The sequence below is a fragment of the Chiloscyllium plagiosum genome, unplaced genomic scaffold, assembly GCF_037043375.1.
Source record: "Chiloscyllium plagiosum isolate Xiang-an unplaced genomic scaffold, Cpla_swu_hap1 HiC_scaffold_14, whole genome shotgun sequence".
Taxonomy (NCBI): Eukaryota; Metazoa; Chordata; class Chondrichthyes; order Orectolobiformes; family Hemiscylliidae; genus Chiloscyllium; species Chiloscyllium plagiosum.
This window is the reverse complement of record NW_028270152.1, coordinates 40,176,274-40,188,555: the sequence shown is the minus strand read 5'-3', so window position 1 is coordinate 40,188,555 and position 12,282 is coordinate 40,176,274. Positions and strand designations below refer to the sequence as shown.

At 39.3% G+C, this 12,282-nt stretch overlaps 1 protein-coding gene across 5 annotated transcripts in view; it reads right to left on the bottom strand.

The window, feature by feature from the left end:
- The window catches only part of flnba (filamin B a), a 148,483-nt gene that overhangs the window by 123,108 nt on the left and 13,093 nt on the right, over positions 1-12,282 (bottom strand). The gene's annotated exons all lie outside the window — the stretch shown is intronic.

Below are 12,282 nucleotides of genomic sequence, written 5' to 3'. Positions count from 1 at the left end.
TCAGTCTGCTCCCCACCCTTAATCATTCATACTTTTCATCTGAAGTCCACTATTTCTTTTGCAAACAGTACCTTGTGATAGTTTGTTATATTGTAGGTCCTATATAAAAACAATTGGAACTCTACTATACTTTACTGCATTTCTCAGAATATTTTAAAGTTTTTAACCCTTCAAGTCAGTTTTCAGGTTTCAGATCACAAATCCATTTCTTTTAAATAACATCTGGCAAGCATTATGCTTGCAGTTCATTGCAGCTGTGTAAAAAAGGTACGAATTTGTGTTGTGCCTACAATTACTCAATCAGTAAATTCCCCAAAGGATGAAGCTTAGACAGTAGGCAGGCTGCTTTCCACAGAAGAGAAGAAAAATCAAAAGGGAACAGTCTCCTCAGGCTGTTTCTGTGTACTTTCTTAAACTGTACATTTTGCATATGCTAGCTCTCCCTATTGGATCAGATTTTGGTGAGACATATAAAAGGGAATAAGAGAGTAATATAACAATTACTGAAAAACTAACAGACAAAAATTTGGAATAAGTGATTCAGACATACTTCTGATGGTCAGTATGAACACAACGGATTACCAAATAGTATTTCTTTAAAATAAAAACAATGCACCTTGTAATAAATCCATTAGATCATACAGTGCAGAGGGAAGCTATTTGGTGAAGATTCCTGTCCCTGGTCGATAAAAGACCCATTAATTAGTTTCACATCAATAGTCCTTCAAATATTTTCTTTTCAAAAGTAAATTCAATCCACTCAAGAATTTACTTTTCAAAAGTAAGCATTGAATCTGCTTCCACTCCTCTGGCGATGCAATCCTGATCATAACTGCAAAAAAAATAACTTATCATCTCCCCTCTGTTCTTTTCCCAATTATATTAGTATCCTCTGGTTGCCAATACAGTACACCTTCCAGTGAAAACACTATGTATTTATGTTCTATAAAAATGCCTTGTTGCAGGCAGACCTCCATCCACAGAGCACAGGATAGCATTGCCAGTCGCTCCAATAAGTTCCAAGAATCTCTTTGCATTGGGCTCCAATCAGACTGGGGCAGGAGACATTTTCAACATCTTAAAAAAAATTGTCATCTACTGTTGTATAAGGGGAGGTCAGTGAATTCTGCCCACAAGGAAGAAAAAATACATTGTATTCTCTCTTTCGAGAGAGAAAAACAAGTGGAGTGAACATTTCACTTGAGGATAATTGAGGTCTTCTCCATGGTGCAGGGTGCTATTGACTTTACACAGGTTGCTAAACTGGCATCAAGTTAAAGTCACAGATGAACTGCAATGTACACCGATGACCAGCTGGCGTACAACTATCAGTATTCATGCAGGTCACTGTCTGGTATCCTGGCAGCAGCTATGATATCTGTATTCTGTTTTAGGCAACTGTTCCTTAGGCTTTTAAACCCCCATGAAAAACCAAAGGGTGGCTGCCGGTAACAAGGAATATCTGCTAACCACCTGGTTCAGGACTCTGTTGCACAATTCACGTACATCTGGACAGCATGCAGATAAGAAATGAGATGCTGTCATATGAAACATCATCATGAAGTGAATAATTAGGTTGCTTAGCAATGTCTCCATTACATCTTCTGCTCTGAATCACTCCTGCTGTGCTCTCTAAAACCATATGTCATGGTTAGTCATCATCTGCTGCATCCTGCAGAATCTCCGCACCATGATAGCACAGTCCTTGTTACCAGCTGTGAGAATGAAAGAGGGTGCCACATCCCTTTCTGTTGGGTTGTCCATAAACAGTTCATCTGGACTCCCCACAGTAAATGCAAGTCAAATTACCATTCACCAATAATCTCACCCTTTACCTTCACTCTGTTAAATGTCAAAGTGTTTTCTTGGCCACTATGCTTAAAAAGCCACCACAAAACCAACAATATAAATCTACTTTATTAATCAATTCATCCAATGTTCCCACCTTCTGACTCAGCAAGGCCTTTCACCACCTACAAGGCACAAGTCAAAAGAATGTTGAAATAATGTCCATTTTCCTCGATGAGAGCCACTCCAACAACACTGAAGAAAGCTGACACTTTCCATGTTCAAATAATCAATTTTATTGACACCTCATCCACCAACATAAACATTCACTCTCTCCACTACTCGCCCACAATGGCTGCAGTGTGTTCCATCCACAAAACTCACCAATTAAAACTCAATTAATAGCCCCTGCTAATTGCAAGCATCTTCTTGCTATAAGGGCAGCAACTGATTGGGAAGACTACTACATGGACATTCCCTCCAGTTACAGAACATTCTGACTTGAAAATATATCACTATTCCTTCATTGTCATTGAGTCAAAATTTTCAAACTAACTCCATATCGGCATTGTGGAATATTTGTACTGCATGGCTTAGTAGATGGTCAAAACAGTGCCTCAGTACCACCTTCTTAAGGGCAATTAGGAATTGGCAATATATGATGGCCAGTGACAAAAGAAAGACAGTGAAGAGTGGTGAATTGAGTTGTGCATGAGGCTAATGATTCTTCTTAAGATTATGGTATTTGAAGATGTATTCACTAACTTTGACTATTGAACCTGTCATTGAACTACTTCCAGAATTGTATCCTTGGGTTATTATTCACTACAATTTTCTGCATCCACTGCTTTTTGTTGGATTTTTTTAGATGGATCTTCCTGATTTCCTTTGGATAGAGGATCACTCTCCTCCTATTCTTTCTCCTCTTGTTCATTTTCCGCACCAGGGCCCCCAGAAATAATACAAATAACTTTACAGCACATTGTCTTCCCTATGCTGCTGATTTTTAATATTATTTCTGCTCTTCCCAATTGTATCCAGCACCTTACCTTTAGGAAATGCAGGCTGGCTTTAAATTGTTCAAGTTAACATTCATTGGTGTTAACATGTCATAACATTGAACACACTGCTTAAGTGTTTGGTGATCTAAGTGTGCTGAACCCCACATTGTAATGAGCAGCAGAACAAAGTTTGTATCTTATCAAATTTCACCGCCTTTGTTTTTAAATTATTGAGAGTGCAAATTCCACAGACATAGCTACCTGGATAGTAATTTTATCTTGTTTGGATTGTGCCCAAATACAATATATGAATACAACTGGTGAGGCACTGACTCACCCAGATATAAACTGTAAAGGGTATACATTACAGAGCCTTAACTGCAAGGACACATATAAATGTATTGATATTGGCAGGTAGAATGTTTATCTACAAACATTCTGCTTTAAAGTATTTCTATCTCTTTCATTTCTGCACTGATCGGCTTGAAAGTAAGTATTTCAGTATGTGCAAACCATGTTACAATATTAACATTTAAACTGGCTCAGAAGTAAAGCTGGAGATGTAACCGTGGCAGTTTTATCAGATTCAAAATTCTGAATATAAGCTCTATTTCTTTTCACTGTGCAATACCTAAAGATAGATGATATCAACTAAGCCCTTAAGGTTAATATGAAACATGGAGATCATGCTTTAGGAGTAAAGACCACACCCTTGTTCTGTTGAATGAAACCTGACTTGAATCTAAAAGCTTCCACTGCAACAGGAGTATTGAACAATGTCTGGTTCAAGAAAGTCATGCATTTTACTCATCCTTTACAACAAATCCCCTTATTACTCACCATCCAGGCTGAAAACCTTTGATGCTGGTTTTAAATTTTCTGTACAAGAGACTGCTTACAAACAGCAGGGAGGGTTTTACAAATGTGCATTCCTGCTGCAAAGCTTCACATAGCAGTCATCTGTATTGTCAGCAGGCCTTGCAGGATTTTCCAGCCATTAAAATTAATAGATGTCAAATTCTGCAGACAGACTGACATTTGACCTCTGTGCTAAAATTTCCAATATTTCTTCTTGGCATAAGCACGCACTTAGCAAAGCTTGGTCCTTACTTCTCGAAAATAGTGTTAGTTTCCAAAAGGAATTGCTATAATTGGAGAAAAAAATATTTAAGTGGTATACTGCCACAGAGGTAAGGACTGGAACAGTGGTTAGCATTGCTGCCTCACAGCACCAGGGACCAGGGTTCGAATCCAGGCTTGCACACTCTGTCAGTGTCTGCATGGGTTTTTACTAAGTGCTCCGGTTTCCTCTCAGTCCAAAGATGTGCAGGTTAGGTAAATTAGCCATAGTATGGGCAACATATGCAAACTAGGTGGATTAAGTAGGACAAATGCAGGGTTACGGGGATAGGGTGGGATGCTCTTCAGAGGATTAGTGTAGATTTGATGGGCTGTATGGCTTCTTTCGGCACTTTAGGGATTCTAAGATGCTATGACTGAATTTCACTTCAAATGTGCTCCTTCCTACCCATCTCACCTCCCCTTTGTGACAGAACAACATCCTGTGTGTCCATCTCACCACCCTCAAACCAGAGAGGACATCTGGAGTGCAGTATGTCCATGAGACCTGAAACAGCCCATCACTTCATTTATAGATCCTTGAAAAAGGAATATCCAAGAGGCTCATAAGAGCAATAAAGGCTGTCAGATTTGGGCCTTCTGGCAGCTTTGTAAAAACAACAGCTAGAAGATCTCCAGCCGAGATATGTAACCTGTAGACCTGGTCAAATAGAACACATTCTTTACTGTTTTAGTGTCTTAAGGTGTTTGCTATCCACCTCTTCTCAAATTCTCCAACCTGTAGCTGCTGGGTACACACATTCAGGGCCAACACTGCTGTTCTCATTCTGTTTCCTCCTGTGATAGATAGAGACTCGGGAACAATGAAGAAAGATTTATGGTCCTATCATTCTGACTAGATTTGTTTGTAATTAACTTGTAATACAGGTGAATGTTCTAGATGTCCAACACGCCAGAGAAATCCCCTGATCAGTGCGTGAAATACAGTGGGAACATACACCCAGGAAAAGGTCTCCATTCCTTTTCCCTATTTTTCTCCCTGGAGTTAGTACAGCAACTAGCACCACATCCACAAACTTTCAGTCCCTCCAATACCCATGCTCAGTAACAACACAGTATACAATTTACAAGATACACTGCTTCTTCGAAGGCATCTTCGAAACCCACAACAACCTTAACATAGGACAAGGGCAACAGAAAAATGGAAATAGCACCATTTACAAATTCTTCTTCAAGAAACTCACCACCCAGACTTGGAAATATAATCCCCATTCCTTCAGTGTCACTAGTTTCACATCCTGAACTCCATCCCTAACAGCATTATGGGTCTACATACACCAAATGGACTGCAGTGATTCAAGAAGACATCTCACTACTGCTTTTGAGGGCAACTAAAGATGAACCCAACTGGTAATGCCCACAACCCCTGAATGAAATACACAGAACTGTCAGTGAGGCAGAGGTAAATTGACACAAATATGAAAGATAGATGGACTTAAGTTAGATAGTCTGTACTATCTCTGGGATCACTTTATACACTCCCCATGATTCAGAGACTGCTATTTGATGAATTTTGCTTAATAACACAATAAAATATTCTAGCATTTAAAGATGGTAGGAAGATGGTAATACTTGTGAAAACTATGTCTTGTAAGAATTTTCCAACTAAAGATGGTGCATAATATTAATGTGTGAAACTAAAACATTTGATGTCTACTGAATAACCTGTAAATACGAAACAGGAAAAATTGTCTCTGAATGATTTTACATTTTATTAGATTATCTCAGCAAATTATATTCATTACAAATTTAGTGCATTCCGAAATCAAAGTTGACCATATGACCAACTTAAAGCAAGGCTTTTACTCCTATATTTCTCTATTGTCAGGTAGTATATGTGCTTAGTATTGGAGTTATTGAAAATATGAAAATCCCTCACCAAGTAATAGTCCAAACCTATCAGAAGCTCAGGACAAGCAATTGTTTCTCTTAACCAAATACCTTGAGGACAGAAAGGGGAGGTCAATGTAAAAAACAAATTGTAACAACATTATCTGTAGAACATAGCTTGTCATCTGGCATTGTTTGATCTAAGCCCAACACATTACTTTTCTTCTATTTTATGTATCTTAATTATATGATAAACTGATTTGTAATCATGTGAGAATGAAGCATTAAACCTGATGTAGTACTCCAATTTTTACTTCAAAAAAGGTAAATATTTCCATTTAAGTTCACACAAGTCCAACTACAATGAAGTCTTCAAAATCCATGTATAAATAACATATGAAATACCTGCACCATGCCTTGGAAATCATTTATGTACATAAACTACACAACATTTACTTCAATGCTTATAATATCATCTTAAACTTTCAGCCACATTGCTTATAGGTTTTAAAGATCTGAGGACGGCCTTCATCTAGTTCCACTACAGCGAAATGACTTTGGATGTGTTCCTGTATTAAAAGGCACTGTATATACACACACAAGTTGTTTTTATAGAAAGATTGCTTCAAATTTCATCTGAACCAAAATCAAATGTCCAATTTACCTGACCACTGTCTTAATTACATATTTCTGACAAATATTACCTCTGAGCAAAATACCTATAAGACTTCTACAATTACAAATTAAAATATTAAGAACTGCATCAATGAAAAGCTATATATGAAAAAACATTTAAAAAGTAAGGGAATTCCCAAAACTGAAAGTAAATTAGCTTTCTGCTTGGCATTAGTTACCAGCGGTCGCAGATTTAGGAAGGAAAATGAATAAAATTTTCGTGCAAAAAGAGTCTATGACATGGAATGCACTGCTTGAAACGTTGATGGAAGCAAACTCAATGGTAATTTTTAAAAGCAAGTTTGATCTGAACTTAAAAAGGAAACTTTTCCAGTGCTATGAAGACAGACCAAGGGAGAAGATTTAATTGGATGGTTCTTTCAAAATTCTGGCACAGTAACTATGGGCAGAATGGCTTCCTTCTGTGCTGTGAGATTCTACAGTGTTTCTATATGATTAGCATTGCACTACAAAGAATTTCTGTTCACCCCCAATATCTTATTTAAAACCACAATTGCTTGGTTGCTAGCAAATATATCAAGGACTCTGATGTATAGTTGGCACACATTAGGACACAAGATGTTACAAGATTCTTTGGGTGTCTGTGTAGGTTGATTTGGAAACTTAAAAACAATCTAACCCATGGTTTCAATCCTTTAACAACACTCGGGGAGGGGACTGGGTGCAATAGCAGATCCTAACAATGCTGAATACATTATAGCAATGGAATTATACTTTAGGGCCCCGTGTTTGAACACAGTCCAGACAGATGGTAATATGATTGTTAATACCTTAAATGAAACAAGTCAGGGCACGTTCCTGTCACAAACTTGACTGCATAGATTGATTCACTGATTGGGCAACTTGACTCATAGGGCCTGTAAAAATGACATTAGGATCTTGCATTAATGCACGTAAGCTTGAGGAATGCAACTGGGAAAAAGTAGCATCAACTGTAACTGCACCTAAATTACATTGCAAATAATCTGAGAATGTTGCTGGTGCTCATGAGAAACATATGCTATTTCCCTACAAAGCATTATACACCTTAATAATCCCAATCTTCACAGAATTCAAATACATTTACAGTAGCTAAAAATACTAACACTGAAAAGGGGCAGACAATATAGCACTACATTTTAATGGATTGACAGATTTGAGTCCGGAATCTAACTGGCCCTCAGATCTGCTACCCATATCGCTCGTGAATGAGCCTCTTGTGTTGTATATAGAAGTAAGAGTAGGTCACTTGTCCACAGTCGGAGAGTATGGCTGATCTGTATTTTAATTCTGTTCACATGCTTTGGCTTCATATCCTTGTAAATCGGTGCATAGCAAAAAACTAACAAGTTTAAATAACTCATTAAAGCCTCCACTGCTTTTCATCAAAACGTTCTTTAGATAAAGGAAGATAGAAATGTGAAACCTTTCTGTATCCTCTTTCCTGATTGGTGGATTTTGTTTATAAGGTTCTACCCATTGTCCTATATAAAGACTTTCCTGTATGCCTCATGGCTTGACTCAAGAGCAACATTAAAAGGAACTTGTGAACTTTGTTTGGAGGAAACTGTCAGAAACAAGATGAACTAATGTATACAAAAGTTGAGAAAAGCTTTTTTTACAAGTTTAAAAGTAGCTGTCAGATACCCTGACAACTTTTACCTTGTGTTTCAGAGACATTGTAACTCCTGTCACTATCCAGAAAGACATCAGAAACAGTTGCATAAGATACCATACTCAGTGTGGGCTAAGTGTGTATGCGTAATTGTTTCCAGTTGATAGTAGAAATTATTGTTAATTTGAAGCAGAAACATGCCTGAAGCAACTCAGGTTTTTCCAGGGGATGGTTACAGACTGGATACATGTCCTTCAACATGACTGATGCCTCACATCTTGGAAAGAATGGTGGTGTCAGGAGCCATAGACAGTGAAATTATAATTCTAGTCCATTTTTCAGCACACTGTCCATTAATAAAGCCAAGAGGTGACAACCAGGACTGATTAGGTCGTGAGCATGGAAATGATGTTTCGCAAACTTGGTTGAGGTTTTTGAGGATGTAACAAAAAAGATTGATGAGGGCAGAGTGGTAGACGTTGTCTATATGGACGTTAGTAAAACCTTCAGGCTAATTAGTGTAATTACATATAAAAGTATGAAGGGAATAGATTAGATAGAAGCAGGAAGGCTGTTTCCACTAGCGGGTGAAAGTAGAACAAAAGGGCATAGCCTCAAAAATAAGGGGAGCAGATTTGGGACTGAATTGATGAGGTACTTCTTCACCGGAAGAGCTGAGAGTCTGTGGAATTCCCTGTCCAGTGAAGTAGTTGAGGCTTCCTCACTGAATGTTTTTAAAGCTAAGATAAATAATTTTTGAACTGTAAAGGAAGTAAGGGTTATGGTGAGAGGGTGGGTAAGTGGAGCGGAGGCCATGAAAGATCAGCCATGGTCCTATTCACTGGCAGGGTGGACTCAAAGGGCCAGATGGCCTATTCCTGCTCCTACTTCTTATGGTCTAGTAAATGTAGATCACTGGGATTCAGGGAGAGCTTGCCAATTGAATACAAAATTGTCTTTATTGTAGGAAGCAGAGGGTGTTGCTGGATGGTTGGTTTTTGGTCAAGATGTCTGTGACCAGTGGTGTTCCTCAGGAATCGGTGCTGGCTCCACTTTTGTTTGTCATTAATATGAACAATTTGGATGAGAATTTGAGGCATGGTTAGTAAGTTTGTGGATGACACCAAAATTAGTGGTATAGTGGACAGTGAAGAAGGCTATCTAAAATAACAAAGGGATCTTGATCAATTGGGCTAACGGGCTGAGAAGTGGCCGGAATTTAATTTGGATAAATTCAAGGAATTGTATTTTGGTAAAACAAACAAGGGCAGGACCTATACAGTTAATGGTAGGACTCTCAAAGAGGTTGTCGAACAGAGAGACCCAGGGGTTCAGGTACATAGTTATAGAATCATAGAGATTTACAGCATGGAAACAGACCCTTTGGTCCAATCTGTCCATGCCGACCAGATATCACAACTCAATCTAGTCCCACCTGCCAGCACCCGGCCCATATCCCTCCAAACCCTTCCTATTCATATACCCATCCAAATGCCTTTTTAAAGTTGCAATTATATCAGCCTCCACCACTTCCTCTTGCAGATCATTCCATACACGTACCACCCTCTGTGTGAAAAAGTTGCCCCTTAGGTCCCTTTTATGCCTTTCCTCTCTCACCCTAAACCTATGCCCTCTAGTTCTGGACTCCCCCAACCCAGGGAAAAGACTTTCTCTATTTATCCTATCCATGCCCCTCATGATTTTGTAAACCTCTATAAGGTCACCTCTCAGCCTCTGACGCTCCAGGGAAAACAGCCCCAGCCTGTTCAGCCTCTCCCCATAGCTCAAATCCTCCAGCCCTAGCAACATCCTTGTAAGTCTTTTCTGAATCCTTTCAAGTTTCACAACATGTTTCCAATAGGAAGGAGACCAGAATTGCACGTAATATTCCAACAGTGGTCTAACCAATGTCCTGTACAGCCGCAACATGACCTCCCAACTCCTGTACTCAATACTCTGATCAAGAAAGGAAAGCATACCAAATGCCTTCTTCACTATCCTATCTACCTGCAACTTCACTTTCAAGGAGCTATGAACCTGCACTCCAAGGTCTCTTTGTTCAGCAACACTCCCTAGGACCTTACCATTAAGTGTATAAGTCAAGCTAAGATTTGCTTTTCCAAAATGCAACACCTCGCATTTATCTGAATTAAACTCCATCTGCCACTTCTCAGCCCATTGGCCCATCTGGTCCAAATCCTGTTGTAATCGGAGGTAACCCTCTTCGCTGTCCACTACATCTCCAATTTTAGTGTCATCTGCAAACTTACTAACTGTACCTCTTATGCTTGCATCCAAATCATTTATGTAAATGACAAAAAGTAGAGGACCCAGCACCAATCTTTGTGGCACTCCACTGGTCACAGGCCTCTAGTCTGAAAAACAACCCTCCACCACCACCCTCTGTCTTCTACCTTTGAGCCAGTTCGTTATCCAAATGGCTAGTTCTCCCTGTATTCCATGAGATCTAACCTTGCTAACCAGTCTCCCATGGGGGAACCTTGTCGAATGCCTTACTGAAGTCCATATATATTACATCTACCGCTTTGCCCTCATCAATCCTCTTTGTTACTTCATCAAAAAACTCAATCAAGGTTGTGAGACATGATTTCCTATGCACAAAGCCATGTTGACTATCCATAATGTTTTAAAGTTGTGTCACAGGTGGCCAGGGTGATTAAGAAGGTATTTAGCATGCCTGCCTTCATTGAATGTAGGAGTTGGAATGTCATGTTGAGGTTGTAAAGAATATTGGTGAGGCCACTTTTGAGGTATTGTATACAGTTCTGGTTGCCCTGCTACAGGAAGAATATTATTAACTTGAAGAGGGTTCATAAAAGATTTGAGGAGAAAGTGAGGACTGCAGATGCTGGAGTTTAGAGCTGAAAATGTGTTGCTGGAAAAGCGCAGCAGGTCAGGCAGCATCCAGGGAACAGGAGAATCGACGTTTCGGGCATAAGCCCTTCGGTTCCTGAAGAAGGGCTTATGCCCGAAACGTCAATTCTCCTGTTCCCTGGATGCTGCCTGACCTGCTGCGCTTTTCCAACTTCATAAAAGATTTACCAGGATGTTGTCAGGACTGGAGGGTTTGTGCTATAAGGATAGTCTAGGACTTTTATCACTGGAGTGTAGAAGATTGAGGGGTGACTTTTTGAGGTTTATAAAATCATGAGGGGCATCGATAAGGAGAATAGCAAAGGTGTTTTCCATAGAGTGGGGGAATTCAAAACTAGTGGGCATATACTTAAGGTGAGAGGAGAAAGATTTATATGGGACCTGACAGGCAGTGTTTTTAACATGTGGCTCGTATGTAAGATGAACTGGCAGAGGATGTGGTTGATGCAAGTACAGTTACAACATTTAGAAGACTTATGGATAGGTACATGAATAGGAAAAGGTTAGAGGGATATGGGCCAAATGCAGGCTAGCAGGACCAGTTTCGTTTGGAAAACTTGGTCAGCATGGACAAATTGGAGCGAAAGTGCTGTATGACTCTATGACCGAAGGCCAGAGCAGGTGATTACATTATGTTCCTTTTGCAAGAAGATGAAAGATGATAAGTCAATATCTGGATTTGCGAAGCCAGTGAGATTCACAATGGGTCAGGGATCTATTGACTGCAAGCACATGCATCTGCAGTCTGTTCAGTGGGGAGAGGATAGCAACTGCAGGGACTATCATTCCATCATTGTGCAGTGAGTGTGTGACCATGCACAATATACCCTGGCAGTTAATGCCTATTAACTTAGCTAGGAATATAAAAACTGACAATAAAACTTCCTTTAAAATATATAAATAAAGGAAGAGAGAGATCAAAGTGAACATAGGCTCCTTAGAAAATGAATCTGGCGAGATAGTTCTGGAGAACAAGAAATGGCAGAGGAGTTTTGCAGATATTTTGCAATAATCTTTATGGTGGAAAACACTTTGAATATCCTATTAATGCTAAAGAATATGGGGGAAGGAATAAGTGCCTTCATCATCACCATTTGTAATATTGGACAAACTAACGGGGACTAAAGACAGATAAATTTCGTGGCCCTGATGGTTTGCATCCCATGATAGTAAAAGAGCTAGCTACAGAGATAGTAGATGCATTGGTAAAATCATTGGCTTCTGGAGAAGTACCAGAAGATTGGAAAATCAGCAATTTGACACCCTTATTCAAAAAGGGAAGCAAAACGTTGGTAATTATGGGCTGATTAGCTTAACATCTATTGTTGGAAAGATATT